General features: G+C 44.7%; 1 protein-coding gene across 1 annotated transcript in view; it reads right to left on the bottom strand.

The window, feature by feature from the left end:
- Window positions 1-24,438, bottom strand: part of LOC124031248 (testis-expressed protein 264-like) — a 128,477-nt gene that overhangs the window by 61,443 nt on the left and 42,596 nt on the right. The window lies entirely within an intron of this gene.

Here is a 24,438-nt window from a genome sequence, read left to right on the forward strand (position 1 = left end):
GTGAGGTGAAGACTTTTGGAGGATGGCCTGGTGTCAAAAAGGGCCGCAAAGAAGCCACTTCTCTCCAGGAAAAACATAAGGGACAGACTGATATTCTGCAAGAGGTACAGGGATTGGACTGCTGAGGACTGGGGTAAAGTCATTTTCTCTGATGAATCCCCTTTCAGATTTTTGGGACATCCGGAAAAAAGCTTGTCCGAAGAAGACAAGGTGAGCACTACCATCAGTCCTGTGTCATGCCAACAGTAAAGCATCCTGAGACCATTCATGTGTGGGGTTGCTTCTCAGCCAAGGGAGTGGGCTCACTCACAATTTTGCCTAAGAACTCAGCCATGAATAAATAATGGTACATCCTCTGAGAGCAACTTCTCCCAACCATTCAGGAACAGTTTGGTGATGAATAATGCCTTTTCCAGCATGATGGAGCAGGTTGCCGTAAGGCAAAAGGGATAACTAAGTGGCTCGGGGAACAAAACATAGATGATATTTTGGGTCCATGGCCAGGAAACTCCCCAGACCTTAATCCCATTGAGAACATGTGGTCAATCCTCAAGAGGCGGGTGGACAAACAAAAACCCACAAATTCTGAAGTTAATTGTCAGCATATCAGAGCGGATTGCAGAGGTCTTGAAAAAGAAGGGTCAACACTGCAAATTTTGACTCTTTGCATCAACTTCATGTAATTATCAATAAAAGCCTTTGACACTTATGAAATGCTTGTAATTATACTTCAGTATTCCATAATAACATCTGACAAAAATATCTAAAGACACTGACGCAGCAAACTTTGTGGAAATGAATATTTGTGTCATTCTCAAAACATTTGGCCACAACTGTATAACATGTGGGATTGCCAAATCCAGATTTGTCCGGTTCTAGTTCAACTTGGATAATACCCTAATTTCCGGACTATAAGCCGCTACTTTTTTCCCACGCTTTGAACCTCGCGGTTTATACAATGACGCGGCTAATTTATGGATTTTTCCCGCTTTCACAAGATTCATGCCGCCAAAAAACTGAGCACCGTCACATAACGTGACCTAAATCGAGCACGCTCAAACTTCATCATTCTGATTACAATAGTCATTTTGTTACCCTCATCATGGCAAAGACACGGAGAAATGCATATGATGCAGCTTTCAAGTTGAAGGCGATCGATCTGGCTGTTGGAAAAGGAAATAGAGCTGCTGACAGCGTGGAGCATTGTCAAAAAATTCACTATCATCAACGGGTTTCGAAAGGCTGGACTGCTGCGTGTTGAAGAGGGCAGCGATCCAACATCGGATGAAGCAATTCTGAGGCTATTCAACTCCGACACCGAAGGAGATGACTTCAGTGGTTTCAGTGCACAGGTGGAGGAAGATAGTGACCAATGACTTTCTTGGTAGGCTACTGTTTACTGCTATTTATTTTGTTTAATTTTGTTATAAGCCGTGTTTCGTTTAAAAGCGTATTTATTTTTGTTACAAGCCGTGTTTCGTTTAAAGGCTGTGTAAAGTTCATTTGTTTCAATGTACCGGTAGGAACCTGCGGCTTATAGACATGTGCGGCTTATTTATGTACAAAATAAAATAAAACATTTAATTCAGTGGGTGCGGTTTATATTCAGGTGCGCTTAATAGTCCAGAAATTACAGTAGCTTTAAAGAACACCATATAGTTGTCTAACACAATTGTCATTAAGCTTACATTTTCCTCAACAGCCTCAATGGCAATGTGGGTTTTATCCATCTAGTGTCCTCTATCCCACTTGGTTACGAACACAGCATTAGGCTTGGAAAAAAACAGAGCAGGGGACCCAATTACAGAAGTCCATAAAAAAGTTGAAGTGAATCGGACATTAAACGTTGGAAGGGGGAGTTTCCTTTCCTTTAGTCCGGTTTGATTCTCATGCTCTATGCTTATATCCACTGACGATGCTCAGAGCCAAAATGCCCCGGGAAACAAACACACACAGGGCACTGAGCTAAATAAAGGTCTGGTTAATTGAAGGGTGTTGGGCCAACTGATTATCAGCCTGTTCCCTCTGTACTTCACTCCCCACATCAGTGGTCTTCATGAAGCCTCAACTAAGAGTGCACCCCACTGAGCACAATTGCTGCTGGAAATACCACTACATGGGGAGGGGGGGGGGGGTGCACCATAGCAATCTAAAAGGCCTTAGGTAGGAGGAACTTACCAAAACCACACACTCAGAAAGTGACCTTTGGGCTTGTTTGGAGCTAGCAGTTATACAGTTATACTGTTATACATATCTAATCTATCTGGTTTGCATTGTGGACAATAACCAAGTCAATCTAGTCCATCTCATTGTTCTCTCAAAATAGTTGTCATGACGTTGGCCTGGGGTGTAGGTTTATGACATTCATAAATACCTCTTCCCCCCTTTTTCCTCCCGTACTGATGTCACATTTGCAAAAACCCTTGGTTAACAGAGATTCTGGGAACATCAGAAGGTGGGGGAAATTAACTATATTCTGGTAATCCGACCAATTGAACATATGCGGTGGTACTTAATGAATATGATGTCAGTTCGGTTGTCATCTGAGAAATTCTCATCAATGATAAGATGACAAACTCTACGGTGGAAAGTCTACACATCAGAGTTATCAGATTCACATGGAATTGTTGTTCAATTTAAATGTTTGAATATGAAATTATTTGTGATGGGATGAAATGTGATTTTAGCTTCTAAAACATGAGATTTGGGTTTTCATAAGGTAGGGCTCTGCTCAAGTGGCCCGCCCCTGTGAATGGACATGGGCTATAAAACTTTTCAAACACGCCCTCCTCTCCCGTCCTATGTAAAGCCTTGACAACAATATAACCTCCCGTTCCGAGGATGTGAGGATGTCAGAATGGTTCAGATAATAACTACAGAACGAAGCCAACATCAGCATGAGCTTTGGTTGCGAATGGTATGAACCTTGAACTCTTATTCACTACAGACGTGATACCTCCTAGCCGTTGAGTTAGCAACAGCAGCTGCAAACGCAGGTTAGGAAGGAACAGAGAGTATCCCGTCTACCACACAACGATGTTACTACAACGTATCCAATTTACCAGCAGAGACATTCTTCAAAGGACTCTGTTGGGCAACACGGCCTTCCATCTACCACCAACCTACCTACGTGCAGCTCAGAGTAAATATATATTACATTTTCCTTTTCCAAATGGGCGGTCATTTAGAATGCATAAGATACTGTATTTACGATAGCACAGTTTCGCCCTTTGTTCGTCAGTCTTCCCGCTCTTTCACTCAGCCCCTTTTCTTTTGTGTAACAAGCTGTCATATCTGTTCCTCCCGCTAGGGACATTTTACTTTATGACGTAATCAAGTTATGATTTAATTGTATGTGTAATTCTGTGTGATGAGTTAGGTATTTAGTAAATAAATCATTAAACCAATTTTTTTTTGCTGATTCAACTTGTTAGCCAGGGTTGGTGCAGATAACCAAGAATTTACAACTTTCAGATGAGACTGAATTAGGATGACGATTAATATTGACTGCTATTGATGTAAAATATTACTAGGTCTTTAAGAGGTTATTCGGCAGATAACAGCTCTATAAATATTATTTTGTGGTGCCCCATGATTAGCTCAATCAGGTAATATTAATTACGGATAAATTATTTTATAAAAAAATCCGGCATAGCCAAAGACACAACACAGTTCCAACAGAGATATGAGGAGAGGATGCCTCTAACAAAACACAGTGCTAGTGGTGTTTTATCTTCTACTTCACCCGCAATGCACTTCTATTCCCCAATAATGTACATTTATACAATAACGCTGGTCTTTCATCCCGTCAGTGGGTGATGGCCCCTGAGGTGCAAGATGCGGTGTGTGGGTCTGTGTGGGGTCGGTCCCCGTATTCCCAACCAACACACAGCACAGAACCACTATGGCTCCCTGCCTCGGCCTTATTAGCAAACCTGACAACACGCTCTCAACTGACTTGTCTGCAACTGTCAAACATGACACTTTGTAATGTCACACACACTTTCCCAGGAAAAGTGGTTATCAGAACCCCACTGCCTCCCATTTCCCTTCCCCTCCCCTCCTATCGGAAAAACCTGGGGAATGTGAACGCAAAGCCTAGCGTCTGAGAAGAAATGTCAACAGCAGATCAGTCTCAACACCTCTGATCCTGGTTATGTCTGTGTATCTCCAGTACAGACACAGGGTACTGGATTATCAGCCTTCTGCCTGCTTCTCCCAGAAGGGTCCTCCTGACTAATATTCACTCACCCACCGTTCCTCTGCCAGGCAGACCGGTCTTTACAATGTGAGGCTGGAGACCAGAACCATCTGGTCCAGAGGAGAGGGCTGGCTGCCTGACTGTGACATGTGAGATCCAGGTACATGTTGGTCTTAACCACAGATCTAGGATCAGATTATTACCCAACCCCAATCCTAACCCAACCTTAACCATTAGGGGGATTGGAAACATCTGATCCTATATCAGTGGTTAAAGGAAACGTTTACTTACTCAGATTTTGGAATCAGGGTTTGGCCATTCATAGGATATCCAGCACAAACAAATAGAACAGGAACTACTTGATGAGGCGGTTAGGGGACAGTAAAAAAAACAACTAACCACAGCACAGACAGGACAGCAAAGACAGCCTGTATTATGGGGTGCAGACAGTAGAATCAGGGATCTTAAAAAGCACACAGGATAAGCCAACATCCCACTGGTTAAACACCAGAGTGCTAGAATGACTAAAACAATTCTTAGTAAGACAGCCGTGAATTGTTTATCAAGGTGTAGGCTGAGGCTGTGGAGGGAATGAGTAGAAAGAGAGGGGAGAGAACAAGCCAACCGTAGAGCCTCATCAGAGATGCTATGAGGTCTACACACCAGGAGTCTGGGTAGGGCTGTGTGAGAGGTGTGTGCTCACACCTGGACCAACGAATGGATACCCTGAGGTGTAGGATGTCATTTCCGGTCGCAACTTGCAGGCTTGTTTTCAAATTGCTGTGCGTTTTGTTGCCAACCTATTTTGCTACCTGACAACTTTACGGGTTTCACTTTTTAATTACCGTTCATATATTTATTTTTTCCTCGACTTTTTCACTCCGGACGCTTTATCTGGACACGATTCGTCAGGACCTCCAACAGCCGAAGCTAAGTAGTAACATTAACATGATGCCTTCTAATTGCAGCCGCTGTGCTCGCCTTACGGCGAGGATAGCTGTACTGCAAGCCCAGCTTCAGACGCAATCGTTAGGCAAGGGTAATTTCAGTGTAGGAAAGGATGAAACAGCGTCTGTGCCACCAGTAAGTACAGATAGTAGTATAAATCCCCTGGCACAGTCCCCGCAGCCGGACAACTTTCTCACGGTTTCTGGAAGGAAATGCTGTAGGAACGCTCAACCGGTGTCGCTCATTCAGCAGACAGAAACTTTCAACCGGTTCTCCCCATTAAGCAGCGGGTCGGTGTCAGAGGCCGAGTCTTCTCTGGTCTCTACTCCTCCCGTTACGGGGTCTGAGACGCCGAAGCTTCCCACCATTAGCTCTGACAAATTGAAAACTCTAGTCATTGGCGACTCCATTACCCGCAGTATTAGACTTAAAGCGAATCATCCAGCGATCATACACTGTTTACCCGGGGGCAGGGCTACCGACGTTAAGGCTAATCTGAAGATGGTGCTGGCTAAAGCTAAAACTGGCGAGTGTAGAGAGTATAGAGATATTGTTATCCACGTCGGCACCAATGATGTTAGGATGAAACAGTCAGAGATCACCAAGCGCAACATAGCTTCTGCGTGCATATCAGCTAGAAAGATGTGTCGGCATCGAGTAATTGTCTCTGGCCCCCTCCCAGTTAGGGGGAGTGATGAGCTCTACAGCAGAGTCTCACAACTCAATCGCTGGTTGAAAACTGTTTTCTGCCCCTCCCAAAAGATAGAATTTGTAGATAATTGGCCCTCTTTCTGGGACTCGCCCACAAACAGGACCAAGCCTGACCTGCTGAGGAGTGACGGACTCCATCCTAGCTGGAGGGGTGCTCTCATCTTATCTGCCAACATAGACAGGGCTCTAACTCCTCTAGCTCCACAATGAAATAGGGTGCAGGCCAGGCAGCAGGCTATTAGCCAGCCTGCCAGCATAGTGGAGTCTGCCACTAGCATAGTTAGTGTAGTCAGCTCAGCTATCACCATTGAGACCGTGTCTGTGCCTCGACCTGGGTTGGGCAAAACTAAACATGGCGGTGTTCGCCTTAGCAATCTCACTAGGATAAAGACCACCTCCATTCCTGTCATTACTGAAAGAGATCATGATACCTCACATCTCAAAATAGGGCTACTTAATGTTAGATCCCTTACTTCAAAGGCAATTATAGTCAATGAACTAATCACTGATCATAATCTTGATGTGATTGGCCTGACTGAAACATGGCTTAAGCCTGATGAATTTACTGTGTTAAATGAGGCCTCACCTCCTGGCTACACTAGTGCCCATATCCCCGTGCATCCCGCAAAGGCGGAGGTGTTGCTAACATTTACGATAGCAAATTTCAATTTACAAAAAAAAAATGACGTTTTCGTCTTTTGAGCTTCTAGTCATGAAATCTATGCAGCCTACTCAATCACTTTTTATAGCTACTGTTTACAGGCCTCCTGGGCCATATACAGCGTTTCTCACTGAGTTCCCTGAATTCCTATCAGACCTTGTAGTCATTGCAGATAATATTCTAATCTTTGGTGACTTTAATATTCACATGGAAAAGTCCACAGACCCACTCCAAAAGGCTTTTGGAGCCATCATCGACTCAGTGGGTTTTGTCCAACATGTCTCTGGACCCACTCACTCTCACAGTCATACGCTGGACCTAGTTTTGTCCCATGGAATAAATGTTGTGGATCTTAATGTTTTTCCTCATAATCCTGGACTATCAGACCACCATTTTATTACGTTTGCAATTGCAACAAATAATCTGCTCAGACCCCAACCAAGGAACATCAAAAGTCGTGCTATAAATTCACAGACAACACAAAGATTCCTTGATGCCCTTCCAGACTCCCTCTGCCTACCCAAGGAGGCCAGAGGACAAAAATCCGTTAACCACCTAACTGAGGATCTCAATTTAACCTTGCGCAATACCCTAGATGCAGTTGCACCCCTAAAAACTAAAAAAATGTCTCATAAGAAACTAGCTCCATGGTACACAGAAAATACCCGAGCTCTGAAGCAAGCTTCCAGAAAATTGGAACGGAAATGGCGCCACACCAAACTGGAAGTCTTCCGACTAGCTTGGAAGGATGGTACCGTGCAGTACCGAAGAGCCCTTACTGCTGCTCGATCGTCCTATTTTTCTAACTTAATTGAGGAAAATAAGAACAATCCGAAATTCCTTTTTGATACTGTGGCAAAGCTAACTAAAAAGCAGCATTCCCCAAGAGAGGATGACTTGCACTTTAGCAGTGATAAATTCATGAACTTCTTTGAGGAAAAGATTATGATTATTAGAAAGCAAATTACGGACTCCTCTTTAAACCTGCGTATTCCTCCAAACCTCAGTTGTCCTGAGTCTGCACAACTCTGCCAGGACCTAGGATCAAGAGAGACGCTCAAGTGTTTTAGTACTATATCTCTTGACACAATGATGAAAATAATCATGGCCTCTAAACCTTCAAGCTGTATACTGGACCCTATTCCAACTAAACTACTGAAAGAGCTGCTTCCTGTGCTTGGCCCTCCTATGTTGAACATAATAAACGGCTCTCTATCCACTGGATGTGTACCAAACTCACTAAAAGTGGCAGTAATAAAGCCTCTCTTGAAAAAGCCAAACCTTGACCCAGAAAATATAAAAAACTATCGGCCTATATCGAATCTTCCATTCCTCTCAAAGATTTTAGAGAAGGCTGTTGCGCAGCAACTCACTGCCTTCCTGAAGACAAACAATGTATACGAAATGCTTCAGTCTGGTTTTAGACCCCATCATAGCACTGAGACGGCACTTGTGAAGGTGGTAAATGACATTTTGATGGCATCGGACCGAGGCTCTGCATCTGTCCTCGTGCTCCTAGACCTTAGTGCTGCTTTTGATACCATCGATCACCACATTCTTTTGGAGAGATTGGAAACCCAAATTGGTCTACACGGACATGTTCTGGCCTGGTTTAGGTCTTATCTGTCGGAAAGATATCAGTTTGTCTCTGTGAATGGTTTGTCCTCTGACAAATCAACTGTACATTTCAGTGTTCCTCAAGGTTCTGTTTTAGGACCACTATTGTTTTCACTATATATTTTACCTCTTGGGGATGTTATTCGAAAACATAATGTAAACTTTCACTGCTATGCGGATGACACACAGCTGTACATTTCAATGAAACATGGTGAAGCACCAAAATTGCCCTCGCTAGAAGCATGTGTTTCAGACATAAGGAAGTGGATGGCTGCAAACTTTCTACTATTAAACTCGGACAAAACAGAGATGCTTGTTCTAGGTCCCAAGAAACAAATAGATCTTCTGTTGAATCTGACAATTAATCTTAATGGTTGTACAGTCGTCTCAAATAAAACTGTGAAGGACCTCGGCGTTACTCTGGACCCTGATCTCTCTTTTGAAGAACATATCAAGACCATTTCGAGGACAGCTTTTTTCCATCTACGTAACATTGCAAAAATCAGAAACTTTCTGTCCAAAAATGATGCAGAAAAATGAATCCATGCTTTTGTCACTTCTAGGTTAGACTACTGCAATGCTCTATTTTCCGGCTACCCGGATAAAGCACTAAATAAACTTCAGTTAGTGCTAAATACGGCTGCTAGAATCCTGACTAGAACCAAAAAATTTGATCATATTACTCCAGTGCTAGCCTCTCTACACTGGCTTCCTGTCAAAGCAAGGGCTGATTTCAAGGTTTTACTGCTAACCTACAAAGCATTACATGGGCTTGCTCCTACCTACCTCTCTGATTTGGTCCTGCCGTACATACCTATACGTACGCTACGGTCACAAGACGCAGGCCTCCTAATTGTCCCTAGAATTTCTAAGCAAACAGCTGGAGGCAGGGCTTTCTCCTATAGAGCTCCATTTTTATGGAACGGTCTGCCTACCCATGTCAGAGACGCAAACTCGGTCTCAACCTTTAAGTCTTTACTGAAGACTCATCTCTTCAGTGGGTCATATGATTGAGTGTAGTCTGGCCCAGGAGTGGGAAGGTGAACGGAAAGGCTCTGGAGCAACGAACCGCCCTTGCTGTCTCTGCCTGGCCGGTTCCCCTTTTTCCACTGGGATTCTCTGCCTCTAACCCTGTTACGGGGGCTGAGTCACTGGCTTGCTGGGGCTCTCTCGTGCCGTCCCTGGGGGGGGATGCGTCACCTGGGGGGTTGATTCACTGTTGTGGTCGGCCTGTCTGGGTTCCCCCCTTGGGTTGTACCGTGTCGGAGATCTTTGTGGGCTATACTCGGCCTTGTCTCAGGATGGTAAGTTGGTGGTTGAAGATTTCCCTCTAGTGGTGTGGGGGCTGTGCTTTGGCAAAGTGGGTGGGGTTATATCCTTCCTGTTTGGCCCTGTCCGGGGGTGTCCTCGGATGGGGCCACAGTGTCTCCTGACCCCTCCTGTCTCAGCCTCCAGTATTTATGCTGCAGTAGTTTATGTGTCGGGGGGCTAGGGTCAGTTTGTTTATCTGGAGTACTTCTCCTGTCCTATTCGGTGTCCTGTGTAAATCTAAGTGTGCGTTCTCTAATTCTCTCCTTCTCTCTTTCTTTCTCTCTCTCGGAGGACCTGAGCCCTAGAACCATGCCCCAGGACTACCTGACATGACTCCTTGCTGTCCCCAGTCCACCTGGCCATGCTGCTGCTCCAGTTTCAACTGGCCTGGGCCCTAGGACCATGTCCCAGGACTACCTGACATGAGGACTCCTTGCTGTCCCCAGTCCACCTGGCCATGCTCCTGCTCCAGTTTCAACTGTTCTGCCTTACTATTATTCAACCATGCTGGTCATTTATGAACATTTGAACATCTTGGCCATGTTCTGTTATAATCTCCACCGGCACAGCCAGAAGAGGACTGGCCACCCCACATATGCTCTCTCTAATTCTCTCTTTCTTTCTCTCTCTCGGAGGACCTGAGCCCTAGGACCGTGCCCCAGGACTACCTGACATGATGGCTCCTTGCTGTCCCCAGTCCACCTGACTGTGCTGCTGCTCCAGTTTCAACTGTTCTGCCTTATTATTATTTGACCATGCTGGTCATTTATGAACATTTGAACATCTTGGTCATGTTCTGTTATAATCTCTACCCGGCACAGCCAGAAGAGGACTGGCCACCCCACATAGCCCGGTTCCTCTCTAGGTTTCTTCCTAGGTTTTGGCCTTTCTAGGGAGTTTTTCCTAGCCACCGTGCTTTTACACCTGCATTGTTTGCTGTTTGGGGTTTTAGGCTGGGTTTCTGTACAGCACTTTGAGATATCAGCTGATGTACGAAGGGCTATATAAATCAATTTGATTTGATTTGATTTAGGATATTCACTCAATCTATGTCTCTAGCTAAAGACCCTGGGACTATAACATTGCCTGATAATGCAGAATCTACCTCAGTTAAGCTGCATTTTGTTTTTTCTTGTGCCAAAATGTGTAAATGCATATATATCGTGCCTACAGTACACACACGCGGAAGATTGGACTTATCCTCTCGGAGATGGATGGAGTGGGTAAATAGCTCGTGTTCTCAGAAAGATACCGGCACACAGAGACAATGATGAGGCGGTTAGGGGACAGTAAAAAAAACAACTAACCACAGCACAGACAGGACAGCAAAGACAGCCTGTATTATGGGGTGCAGACAGTAGAATCAGGGATCTTAAAAAGCACACAGGATAAGCCAACATCCCACTGGTTAAACACCAGAGTGCTAGAATGACTAAAACAATTCTTAGTAAGACAGCCGTGAATTGTTTATCAAGGTGTAGGCTGAGGCTGTGGAGGGAATGAGTAGAAAGAGAGGGGAGAGAACAAACCAACCGTAGAGCCTCATCAGAGATGCTATGAGGTCTACACACCAGGAGTCTGGGTAGGGCTGTGTGAGAGGTGTGTGCTCACACCTGGACCAACGAATGGATCAAAATCAAAAATCAAATCAAATTTTATTTGTCACATACACATGGTTAGCAGATGTTAATGCGAGTGTAGCGAAATGCTTGTGCTTCTAGTTCCGACAATGCAGTGATAACCAACAAGTAATCTAACTAACAATTCCAAAACTGTCTTATACACAGTGTAAGGGGATAAGGAACATGTACATAAGGATATATGAATGAGTGATGGTACAGAGCAGCATACAGTAGATGGTATCGAGTACAGTATATACATATGAGATGAGTGTGTAGACAAAGTAAACAAAGTGGCATAGTTAAAGTGGCTAGTGATACATGTGTTACATAAGGATGCAGTCGATGATGTAGAGTACAGTATATACATATGCATATGAGATGAATAATGTAGGGTAAGTAACATTATATAAGGTAGCATTGTTTAAAGTGGCTAGTGATATATTTACATCATTTCCCATCAATTCCCATTATTAAAATGGCTGGAGTTGGGTCAGTGTCAATGACAGTGTGTTGGCAGCAGCCACTCAGTGTTAGTGGTGGCTGTTTAACAGTCTGATGGCCTTGAGATAGAAGCTGTTTTTCAGTCTCTCGGTCCCAGCTTTGATGCACCTGTACTGACCTCGCCTTCTGGATGATAGCGGGGTGAACAGGCAGTGGTTCGGGTGGTTGATGTCCTTGATGATCTTTATGGCCTTCCTGTAACAACGGGTGGTGTAGGTGTCCTGGAGACCCTGGGACCATAATACCCTGAGGTGTAGGATATTCACTCAATCTATGTCTCTAGCTAAAGACCCTGGGACTATAACATTGCCTGATAATGCAGAATCTACCTCAGTTAAGCTGCATTTTGTTTTTTCTTGTGCCAAAATGTGTAAATACATATATATCGTGCCTACAGTACACACACGCGGAAGATTGGACTTATCCTCTCGGAGATGGATGGAGTGGGTAAATAGCTCGTGTTCTCAGAAAGATACCGGCACACAGAGACAAACACAGGCCCACTCTGTCTTTGTAGATCCCAGGATCAAACACTAACTCCAGCAGCCGCTAATGATAGAGAGAGAAGAGAGTGAGCGATGGAGAGAGACCAAGAGAAAGCTTTAGAGCGGGAAGCCATCTGTTTAATGTAGCCTTCTGATTTGATGATATTTTTGGAGAACGCCGTGGATGACTTTGGTCAAGTTGTTAGATGTTTTCTATCCTTGTTCTCCTGTAGGGTCACTGGGGCAGGTTCTATGCTGCTGCTGTAGTTGTTGCTGTGCAGCTCTCACACACACACAACATGTTGTCGTTTCATGCATCACTGGAGGCGTTCTCGTTTCATGCAACCCTATTGCCTCCATTTCAAGCAGAAACAAATCTGGGCCCAAGGTTATTCTGAACTTCTCCTTTAAATGCCATGACCTTCAGTTTAAAGGCCAAGATGAATCTGCTCATTTGGCCGGATGGAATAAGCAGACACACCAATTCGATGGATCTCACAGAGGTGTCGAATGATGGCTGGACCCACACACACACCATGATGCTCAAAGTCTGTGTGGGAGAGTTCAGCCCAACGGGGCTTTAAGTACGTGTGTGTGTGTGTGTGTGTGTGTGTGTGTGTGTGTGTGTGTGTGTGTGTGTGTGTGTGTGTGTGTGTGTGTGTGTGTGTGTGTGTGTGTGTGTGTGTGTGTGTGTGTGTGTGTGTGTGTGTGTGTGTGTGTTTATGCGTGCTTGCATGTGTGTGTTTATGCGTGCGTGCGTGTGTGTGTTTATGTGTGTGTGTGTGTTTATATGCGTGCATGTGTGTTTATGCGTGCGTGCATGTATGTGTCAGTGTCAGTGTAGGGCAGGGCTATACCCTAGAGTCTGTAGCCCTGCCTGCCACTCAGCACTCCTTCTGGGTCAGTTCCACCCTCCTACCGCCTGTAGCCCCCACACAGACCCTCTACCTCCCACACGGGGGTTTCTCAGCAGCAGGAGGGCTAGTGGGGGGGTGAGTGGGCTTAGGCGGGCAAAGCAATAACATTCAACATTCATTTCAAGTATGATAACAGGTAATAGAGTATTATCTTGTCCATCTTAATTATCATTCTCTATTATTGGATTTATGAGACCAGGATAAAGTCAAATGCCACGGTGGCATTATAATTTTGTTTTACTTCCCTGCCTCTCTCGTTTTCTTGTTGGTGAGATTGCAGAGAAAACAACAATCCAGAGATAGAAGACAGACAGGAAGAGAAGAGAAGCGTTGGAGTCTTGTCATCTGGGAGGGAAGAGAGGTATTAAGAGGAGACTGGCACTAAACAATAGTCAGACTGATCAACATAACAGAGAATTCGTGTGTGAGTGTTATGAGGACTCCCATCCAAAAGGTTAACATCATTTGGCGAGCATCCAAAAGTTTCTACTGACTAATGGCCTTCAAATGAAGTCAAACAGCCATAGGATAGGGGAGGACACGGCATCAGTCTCACAGAATAATGCTTCATGCCTTAGCGTGTCTATATCAAAAGCAATATTTCCATGGCAACCCGTACTCACGTATCACATATTAAGAAGATGGTGACTGTTTTTTATTTATTTTACCAGGTAGGCAAGTTGAGAACAAGTTCTAATTTACAATTGCGACCTGGCCAAGATAAAGCAAAGCAGTTCGACAGATACAATGACACAGGAGTAAAACAAACATACAGTCAATAATACAGTATAAACAAGTCTATATACAATGTGAGCAAATGAGGTGAGAAGGGAGGTAAAGGCAAAAAAGGCCATGGTGGCAAAGTAAATATAATGTAGCAAGTAAAACACTGGAATGGTAGTGTTGCAATGAGAATGTACAAAGTAGAAATAAAAATAATGGTGTGCAAAGGATGCAAAATAAATAAATAAATGTAAATTAAATACAGTTGGGAAAGAGGTAGTTGTTTGGGCTAAATTATAGGTGGGCTATGTACAGGTGCAGTAATCTGTGAGCTGCTCTGACAGTTGGTGCTTAAAGCTAGAGAGGGAGATAAGTGTTGCCAGTTTCAGAGATTTTTGTAGTTCGTTCCAGTCATTGGCAGCAGAGAACTGGAAGGAGAGGCGGCCAAAGAAAGAATTGGTTTTGGGGGTGACTAGAGAGATATACCTGCTGGAGCGTGTGCTACAGGTGGGAGATGCTATGGTGACCAGAGAGCTGAGATAAGGGGGGACTTTACCTAGCAGGGTCTTGTAGATGACATGGAGCCAGTGGGTTTGGCGACAAGTATGAAGCGAGGGCCAGCCAACGAGAGCGTACAGGTCGCAATGGTGGGTAGTATATGGGCTTTGGTGACAAAACGGATTGCAATGTGATAGACTGCATCCAATTTGTTGAGTAGGGTATTGGAGGCTATTTTGTAAATGACATCGCCAAAGTCGAGGATTGGTAGGATGGTCAGTTTTACAAGGGTATGTTTGGCAGCATGAGTGAAGGATGCTTTGTTGCGAAATAGGAAGCCAATTCTAGATTTAACTTTGGATTGGAGATGTTTGATATGGGTCTGGAAGGAGAGTTTACAGTCTAACCAGACACCTAAGTATTTGTAGTTGTCCACGTATTCTAAGTCAGAGCCGTCCAGAGTAGTGATGTTGGACAGGCGGGTAGGTGCAGGTAGCGATCGGTTGAAGAGCATGCATTTAGTTTTACTTGTATTTAAGAGCAATTGGAGGCCACGGAAGGAGAGTTGTATGGCATTGAAGCTTGCCTGGAGGGTTGTTAACACAGTGTCCAAAGAAGGGCCGGAAGTATACAGAATGGTGTCGTCTGCGTAGAGGTGGATCAGAGACTCACCAGCAGCAAGAGCGACCTCATTGATGTATACAGAGAAGAGAGTCGGTCCAAGAATTGAACCCTGTGGCACCCCCATAGAGACTGCCAGAGGTCCGGACAGCAGACCCTCCGATTTGACACACTGAACTCTATCAGAGAAGTAGTTGGTGAACCAGGCGAGGCAATCATTTGAGAAACCAAGGCTGTCGAGTCTGCCGATGAGGATGTGGTGATTGACAGAGTTGAAAGCCTTGGCCAGATCAATGAATACGGCTGCACAGTAATGTTTCTTATCGATGGCGGTTAAGATATCGTTTAGGACCTTGAGCGTGGCTGAGGTGCACCCATGACCAGCTCTGAAACCAGATTGCATAGCAGAGAAGGTATGGTGAGATTCTAAATGGTCGTTCATCTGTTTGTTGACTTGGCTTTCGAAGACCTTAGAAAGGCATGGTAGGATAGATATAGGTCTGTAGCAGTTTGGGTCAAGAGTGTCCCCCCCCTTTGAAGAGGGGGATGACCGCAGCTGCTTTCCAATCTTTGGGAATCTCAGACGTCATGAAAGAGGTTGAACAGGCTAGTAAATAGGGTTGGCAACAATTTCGGCAGATCATTTTAGAAAGAAAGGGTCCAGATTGTCTAGCCTGGCTGATTTGTAGGGGTCCATATTTTGCAGCTCTTTCAGAACATCAGCTGAACGGATTTGGGAGAAGGAGAAATGGGGAAGGCTTGGGCAAGTTGCTGTTGGGGGTGCAGTGCTGTTGACCGGGGTAGGAGTAGCCAGGTGGAAAGCATGGCCAGCCGTAGAAAAATGCTTCTTGAAATTCTCAATTATGGTGGATTTATCAGTGGTGACAGTGTTTCCTATCTTCAGTGCAGTGGGCAGCTGGGAGGAGGTGTTCTTATTCTCCATGGACTTTACAGTGTCCCAGAACTTTTTGAGTTAGTGTTGCAGGAAGCAAATTTCTGCTTAAAAAAGCTAGCCTTGGCTTTTCTAACTGCCTGTGTATAATGGTTTCTAGCTTCCCTGAACAGCTGCATATCACGGGGGCTGTTCGATGCTAATGCAGAACACCATAGGATGTTTTTGTGTTGGTTAAGGGCAGTCAGGTCTGGGGAGAACCAAGGGCTGTATCTGTTCCTGGTTCTAAATTTCTTGAATCGGGCATGTTTATTTAAGATGGTTAGGAAGCATTTAAAAAAATATCCAGGCATCCTCTACTGACGGGATGAGATCAATATCCTTCCAGGATACCCCGGCCAGGTCGATTAGAAAGGCCTGCTCGCTGAAGTGTTTCAGGGAGAGTTTTACAGTGATGAGTGGAGGTCGTTTGACCGCTGACACATTACGGATGCAGGCAATGAGGAAGTGATCGCTGAGATCTTGGTTGAAGACAGCAGAGGTGTATTTAGAGGGGAAGTTGGTTAGGATGATATCTATGAGGGTGCCCGTGTTTAAGGCTTTGGGGAGGTACCTGGTAGGTTCATTGATAATTTGTGTGAGATTGAGGGCATCAAGTTTAGATTGTAGGATGGCTGGGGTGTTAAGCATGTTTCAGTTTAGGTCGCCTAGCAACACGAGCTCTGAAGATAGATGGGGGGCAATCAGTTCAACCATGGTGTCCAGAGCACAGCTGGGGGCAGAGGGTGGTCTATAGCAGGCGGTAACGGTGAGAGACTTGTTTTTAGAGAGGTGGATTTTTAAAATTAGAAGTTCAAATTGTTTGGGTACAGACCTGGATAGTAGGACAGAACTCTGCAGGCTATCTTTGCAGTAGATTGCAACACCGCCCCCTTTGGCAGTTCTATCTTGTCTGAAAATGTTGTAGTTCGGAATTAAAATTTCAGAATTTTTGGTGGTTTTCCTAAGCCAGGATTCAGACACAGCTAGAACATCCGGGTTGGCAGAGTGTGCTAAAGCAGTGAATAGAACAAACTTAGGGAGGAGGCTTCTAATGTTAACATGCATGAAACCAAGGCTATTACGGTTACAGAAGTCATCAAAAGAGAGCGCCTGGGGAATAGGAGTGGAGCTCGGCACTGCAGGGCCTGGATTCACCTCTACATCGCCAGAAGAACATAGGAGGAGTAGAATAAGGGTGCGGCTAAAAGCAATAAGAATTGGTCGTCTAGAACGTCTGGAACAGAGAGTAAAAGGATGTTTCTGGGGTGATAAAATAGCATCAAGGTATAACGTACAGACAAAGGTATGGTAGGATGTGAATACAGTGGAGGTAAACCTAGGTATTGAGTGATGAAGAGAGAGATATGGTCTCTAGAAACATCATTGAAACCAGGAGATGTCATTGCATGTGTGGGTGGTGGAACTAATAGGTTGGATAAGGTATAGTGAGCAGGACTAGAGGCTCTACAGTGAAATAAGCCAATAAACACTAACCAGAACAGCAATGGACAAGACATATTGACATTAAGGAGAGGCATGCTTAGTCGAGTGATCAAAAGGGTCCAGTGAGTGGAGAGGTTGGTTGGGGGTCACGGTGATTTAAACAGCTCGCCATGCCATCGGTAGCAAGCTAGCATAGGATGGAGGTCTGTTATTAGCCACCTCTTGCATTCCGTCAGTAGATTAGTGGGGTTCCGTGTGGTAGAGGGGATTAATCCAAATCACACAACAACAACAACAATAAAAACAATAGATATAGTTATAGAGGCCCAAGAAGAAACATAATAATAATAAAAAATAAATAAATTGTCCGATTGTCTATTCAGATAGCAGCCGGTAAGACAGCTAACGGTTAGCAGGCCGCAGATGGGCGTTCAGGTAACGTCGCGACGGAGGAGCCAGCCGTATAACTCCTTCGGGTAGATAACGTCGGCAGTCCAGTTGTGAAGGCCCAGGGGGGCTCCGCGTAGGCAGTAAAATGGGTCCGGATAGGTGACTGCAGCCCAGGAGTGATTGATGGAACTCAGGAGTGATTGACGGAGCTGGCTAGCTCCGGAATAATTGGATGTTTGCTCCGGAATCGACGATAGCCGATAGACTGTGTCAAAGTGAATGTGAGAGGCAGATTTGACCTGCAGCTCAAATGGAATAGCATTGCAGGGAAGATGGCGCTGACAGAGAGGGTCACCTCGCTTCAAGTCCTTAGGAAACTATGAAGTATTTGGTTTTTTGATGTACTATTTTCTTACATTGTTCGAAAACTTATGTGGCGGGGTCTACAGGCAATCACGGACTTCAAAAGAAAACCAGCCAACGTCACGGACACCAGCGTCTTGCTTCCAGACAAACTAAACACCTTTGCCCGCTTTAAGGATAATATAATATCACCCCAACTACATTACTCATCTCATATGTATATACTATATTTTATACCATCTATTGTATCTTGCATACGCCGCTCGGTCATCACTCATCCATATATTTCTATGTATATAGTCTTAGATTTGTGTATATTAGGTAGTTGTTGTGGAATTGTTAGATTACTTGTTAGATATTACTGCACTGTCGGAACTAGAAGCGCAAGCATTTCGTAACACTCGCAATAACATCTGCTAACCATGTGTATGTGACCAATAAAATTTGATTTGGGAACAGCAGCCCAGAGCTGTCTACACACACACACACACACACACCACACACACAACCTATAAGGCTATGCTCACAGGAAGGGAGTCTAATTGTCAGCAGGGTGTGTGATCCACAGCAGGGGCTTCAGACTGGAAGAGTAGCTGAGATACTGAGGAAACAAGGAATCAATGAGCACATCACAAACAAAACGACCTGCATCAACCTCCACTGGCCCCCATAGACTGTCTCTGGAAATAAGTGTCAAGGCCTACCAGAATACCACATTAACCAGCATAAGGATATGACCTCAACTTCAGTTTAGGTATACTTTGTATAAGAGTTAAAAAGAAGACTTAAATGTTAGTCCCACACCAATCAAACAGTACACAGAGATGAAACTCGTCAAAATGTACCTTGCTCCTCTAATGCTAATGCTGCAGTATTGGTACTGGTTCAGTCAGTGCTGGGTGAGAGAACACATTCAGATAGGGGAGGACCTGTACACTATGTCAGGAATCAGGCATAATAACACTGTCTGTTTAACAAGTAATACCACATGGATGGCCATTTATACAATTTCATTGTGACACTGTAGACTATTCTAGATTTGCAGGGATAGGAGGCCGGAAATGTATTTTTGTCTCGCCTAGAAAGGCAGAATGGCCAGGACTGGGCCTGCATCAGCATCATATCTATCTTAATATAGCCGTGATGCTCATCCATATAGCCGTTTCTGGATTTCCAGCTTTTATTCCTTCCTGATTTCTGTAAAACCTGTGAATTTGGGGAAAGTTACTGAAATGTTGCAACCCTATCCAACCTTTCCCTAAATAGGAAGATGCACCATAAAACACCAGACACAGGACACCGCAGTGCATACTGCATATTCTATACTGTATATAGAAACTATAAGGTCTGGTGCTGGTTCTAGGCAGGGTGGAGTCTAAGAAAGGCCATACGCTCTGAGTCACCCTAGGGACGCAGGCCTTGTGTTAACCAATCTAAGTGTAATGGAAAGAATGACAGCATTAATAATGAAGGAAGCCCATCTACAGTTGAGATCAGAAGTTAACATACAGCTTAGCCAAGTACATTTAAACTCAGATTTTCACAATTCCTGACATTTAATCCTAGTAAATTATCATTTCTTAGGTGAGTTAGGATCACCACTTTATTTTAAGAATGTGAAATGTCAAAATAATTAGTAGAGATAATTATTTATTTCAGCTTTATTTATTTCATCACATTCCCAGTGGGTCATAAGTTTACATACACTCAATTAGTATTTGGTAACATTGCCTTTCAATTGTTTAACTTGGGTCAAACATTCAGGGAAGACTTCCACAAGCTTCCCACAATAAATTGAGTGAATTTTGGCCCATTCGTCTTGCCAGAGCTAGTGTAACTGAGTCAGGTTTGTAGGCCTCCTTGCTCGTATACACTTTTTCAGTTCTGCCCACAAATTTTCGATGGGATTGAGGTCAGGGCTTTGTGATGGCCACTCCAATACCATGACTTTGCTGTCCTTAATTAAACATAACAATGGTCATTATGGCCAAACAGTTACTATTCCTGAGCGGAATGACGGCTGCGTGGTCCCATGGTGTTTATTATACTTCCGTACTATTGTTTGTACAGATGAAGGTGGTACCTTCAGGCGTTTGGAAATTTCTCCCAAGGATTAACGAGACTTGTGGATGTCTACAATATTTTTCTTAGGTCTTGGCTGATTTCTTTTGTTTTCCCATGATATCAAGCAAAGAGGCACTGAGTTTGAAGGTAGGCCTTGCAATACATCTACACCTCCAATTGACTCAAATGACATCAATTAGCCTATCAGAAGCTTCTAAAGCCATGACGGAATTTTCAGGATTTTTCCAAGCTGTTTAAAGGCACAGTCAACTTAGTGTATGTAAATGTCTAACCCACTGGAATTGTGATACAGTGATATAATCTACCTGTAAACAATTGTTGGAAAAATTACTTGGCACAAAGTAGATGTCCTAACAGAGTTGCCAAAACTATAGTTTGTTAACAAGAAATGTGGAGTGGTTGAAAAACAAGTTTTAAATCACTCCTACCTAAGTGTATGTAAACTTCCGACTTCAACTGTAGCTCTGGCCAAACTGCATGCCAACACACTCGCATACACACGTACACATGCACACTAGTAATGTTAGACCTATCGTATTGTCATTGAGTACAATGGGTCAGCCGGTTGCACACTGAGTGTGAGTGTACATCGCTCCTTTGGGGCCTAAACATCCTGAGAGCCTTACAGGAGATATGTATGATCACAGACTGTTACTAATATAAACAGTAATTTCTGTGAGTAAGGGAGGAGGACAACTAAAACATAAATAGGTAGGCCTATGTCTTTCCAACTGGAGCCCTGTCTTTGAGAGATCATTCTTATTACTCAGTCAATAACAGTCTGGTTATCAATATGAGGCGAGGTATTCAGGACCCATGTTGTCGTCCACTAATTCAGTAGAAAGTAGGATACAGAGAGGGAACTCTTCATCTGTAAGAGCATATGGACAGGGAGATGTCATTCACTGGCACACGTTCCATGGCTTTCTATGTAAGTATTATTTCATATAGACACGTGTCCAAACAAGGGCACTGCGTTCATCCACCTCTGGCCTGCTCGCCTCCCTACCACTGAGGAAGTACAGTTCCCGCTCAGCCCAGTCAAAACAGTTCGCTGCTCTGGCCCCCCAATGGTGGAACAAACTCCCTCACGACGCCAGGACAGCGGAGTCAATCACCACCTTCCGGAGACACCTGAAACCCCACCTCTTTAAGGAATACCTAGGATAGGATAAGTAATCCTTCTCACCCCCCCCCTTTTAGATTTAGATGCACTATTGTAAAGTGACTGTTCCACTGGATGCCATAAGGTGAATGCACCAATTTGTAAGTCGCTCTGGATAAGAGCGTCTGCTAAATGACTTAAATGTAAATGTAACCACTACAGAGGGATGCGTCAACACCCTGACAACCACTACAGAGGGATGCGTCAACACCCTGACAACCACTACAGAGGGATGCGTCAACACCCTGACAACCACTACAGAAGGATGCGTCAACACCCTGACAACCACTACAGAGGGATGCGTCAACACCCTGACAACCACTACAGAGGGATGCGTCAACACCCTGACAACCACTACAGAAGGATGCGTCAACACCCTGACAACCACTACAGAGGGATGCGTCAACACCCTGACAACCACTACAGAGGGATGCGTCAACACCCTGACAACCACTACAGAGGGATGCGTCAACACCCTGACAACCACTACAGAGGGATGCGTCAACACCCTGACAACCACTACAGAGGGATGCGTCAACACCTTGACAATCACTACAGAGGGATGCGTCAACACCCTGACAACCACTACAGAGGGATGCGTCAACACCCTGACAACCAGTACAGAGGGATGCGTCAACACCCTGACAACCACTACAGAGGGATGCGTCAACACCCTGACAACCACTACAGAGGGATGCGTCAACACCCTGACAACCACTACAGAGGGATGCGTCAACACCCTGACAACCACTACAGAGGGATGCGTCAACACCCTGACAACCACTACAGAGGGATGTGTTAACACCCTGACAACCACTACAGAGGGATGCGTCAACACCCTGACAACCACTACAGAGGGATGCGTCAACACCCTGACAACCACTACAGAGGGATGCGTCAACACCCTGACAACCACTACAGAGGGATGTGTCAACACCCTGACAACCACTACAGAGGGATGCGTCAACACCCTGACAACCACTACAGAGGGATGCGTCAACACCCTGACAACCACTACAGAGGGATGCGTCAACACCCTGACAACCACTACAGAGGGATGTGTCAACACCCTGAGGAATACGACCAGGAATACAAACACTTGCCGAAACATACTTTGAAATCCATTTGGCTGATCATTATGGCATCAGCGAACAGCCTCACTTCAGTAAAAGGATAGGCAACACACATGAACACATTCAAAACACGCTTCCTCACAGCGCTGGATAGCTGGCTGGAAGTGAACTTCACAGTGAGTGGTGGCTGATTTGGATGTTGTGGTTTTCTAGGTGAATACACCTGAAATCCTCTCGGTTCCAGCTACACTCATCAGGCCAGGACATTAAATATGGATGCTGTGGACAAGCAGAAGCAATTTTCTATGTTTAATTCAACAAATAATAACATCAAAAGAATATTAAGAAGGGCAGCAGGTGAATAAACCATGACAGGACTGGAGCTCTCAGGGTGCTGGAGCAAACGGGGAAGGTGCCACCATTCAGGAGAGAACAGAGAGAAGAAGGGTCACCTCTAAAACATCTATTAATGCAACGATCCACCAAACTAAACGCTAGGGCCAGGAGTTGTGTCCTGATCAGGAGAAACTCTGGACCCTACCTATGTTCTTGACTAAACTACACTGCGACATCATGGCCATGGGGTACAGTCGTATAGTGAATTAGCCTTTGGTGCCAACTTGTTGCTGTCTTGGCGAGCCAATGACGCAGGAACAGTCTGTCATCCAGGAAAGTATTGCATAAAATCACATACACGCCGGAGCTTCAATATTACATACATTATTGGCTGTAACTTCCCATGTTTCCCATTCTGTTGCTCCTCCACTAATATAGTGTAGAGATGCATGATCTTAATTTGACCAGTTTCTCACAACAGGAAATATGAATTATTGTATTGATTATAATTCATGGGACATTTTGTAGAGAAAATGACAAACTTTAGAAGCCTTTATAACCGTGAATATACTACAAGTTTCCATGTCGTGCTGTGCAGGAAATGTCCTGCAACAACAAGGTGATACAATTAATATCCTACAGTTCTATGTAGAAGGTGAAACAAAGCAATAAGAGCAGCAGCCCACTTTGATTGATCACACGGTTGTTTCTACTCTGTATCCGTTTCCTTATAAAAGGTCAAGGCCAATAGCAACCACTTGAATCCACAAGATAAGAACAAACATTGACAAAATGTGTCATGTCATCTAAGCCAAGGCAAAACAGAGATCAAAGATCAGGCAGAGCCCACTGCAATCCCCTTAATATAGTACGTCTGTTCCTGCTTTTTCCCCTCATTTATTTCCTTTCACCATCAAGCTCTGCTCACACAGTCCACATACATACCCACATACGCACGCTGCCGCTGTTTTTACATTGAATGCTGCAAAGGCACAGGCACACACACCAAAACAGTGACAGAAACGCATACACATGCCCCCACAGAAAATAATCCATTTGTCTTTGTAAAATCATCGAATAAATCTAAAATGTGAAATGTAAGGAGTTTGACTGTGTTGTCTGACGTGCTGTTGTGTATTTCAGAGTGTCTGTGAGGCAGCTTGCTTCCTGCCAGAGTAGGTGGGTGAGAGATTAGGAGAGCTAAACTAGAGAACAGGGGGGCTATTGAACTGTGGAGTGAGAGAGCTCCAGGGAGAGACGGGAGCAGCTCTGTAATTAACCGGCTTTTCTGACAGCCTGGTCTCTGGGAGCCTGGAGCCGATAGAGCCTAGAGTGGGGGCCAGGGCCCTAGGAGACATGCAGTCTGAGCATATGGCCAGTGGGAGAAAACACATGTACTTGAGTGTGGCAGAATGCATGAAACCCACTTTGCCAGACCACCCACTTAACCCTCTGTTTCATAGTCAGGCTTGCTAATGCCAGGAAGCCTCTCACTGGCTCTTGTGCTAAAACTCCACTGATTTCACCTGCCTTTAAGAGATTTGACGGGGCCGTAAAGAAGCTAGGCTCCCACCACCAGCCTGCCTCCTGGCAGTAAAGACTAGCAGAGTGGGACAAAGTGTAGTACTAAAGTAAGAACTGTCACTGGAGGCTCCCCCCTCTCCTCCCCACCATGCTCAATTATTAACATGCCCAACCACAGCCCTACTCCTAATCTAAACTTCAGCCTCACACCAGCCCTCTCAACATTACCCTCCATTATTCATTAGCCTAGCTGTGGCCCCCATGCATACCACTGACAGCACTAACCCCACTAACACACAGCCCAGACTC

This window comes from Oncorhynchus gorbuscha, linkage group LG03, assembly GCF_021184085.1.
Source record: "Oncorhynchus gorbuscha isolate QuinsamMale2020 ecotype Even-year linkage group LG03, OgorEven_v1.0, whole genome shotgun sequence".
Taxonomy (NCBI): Eukaryota; Metazoa; Chordata; class Actinopteri; order Salmoniformes; family Salmonidae; genus Oncorhynchus; species Oncorhynchus gorbuscha.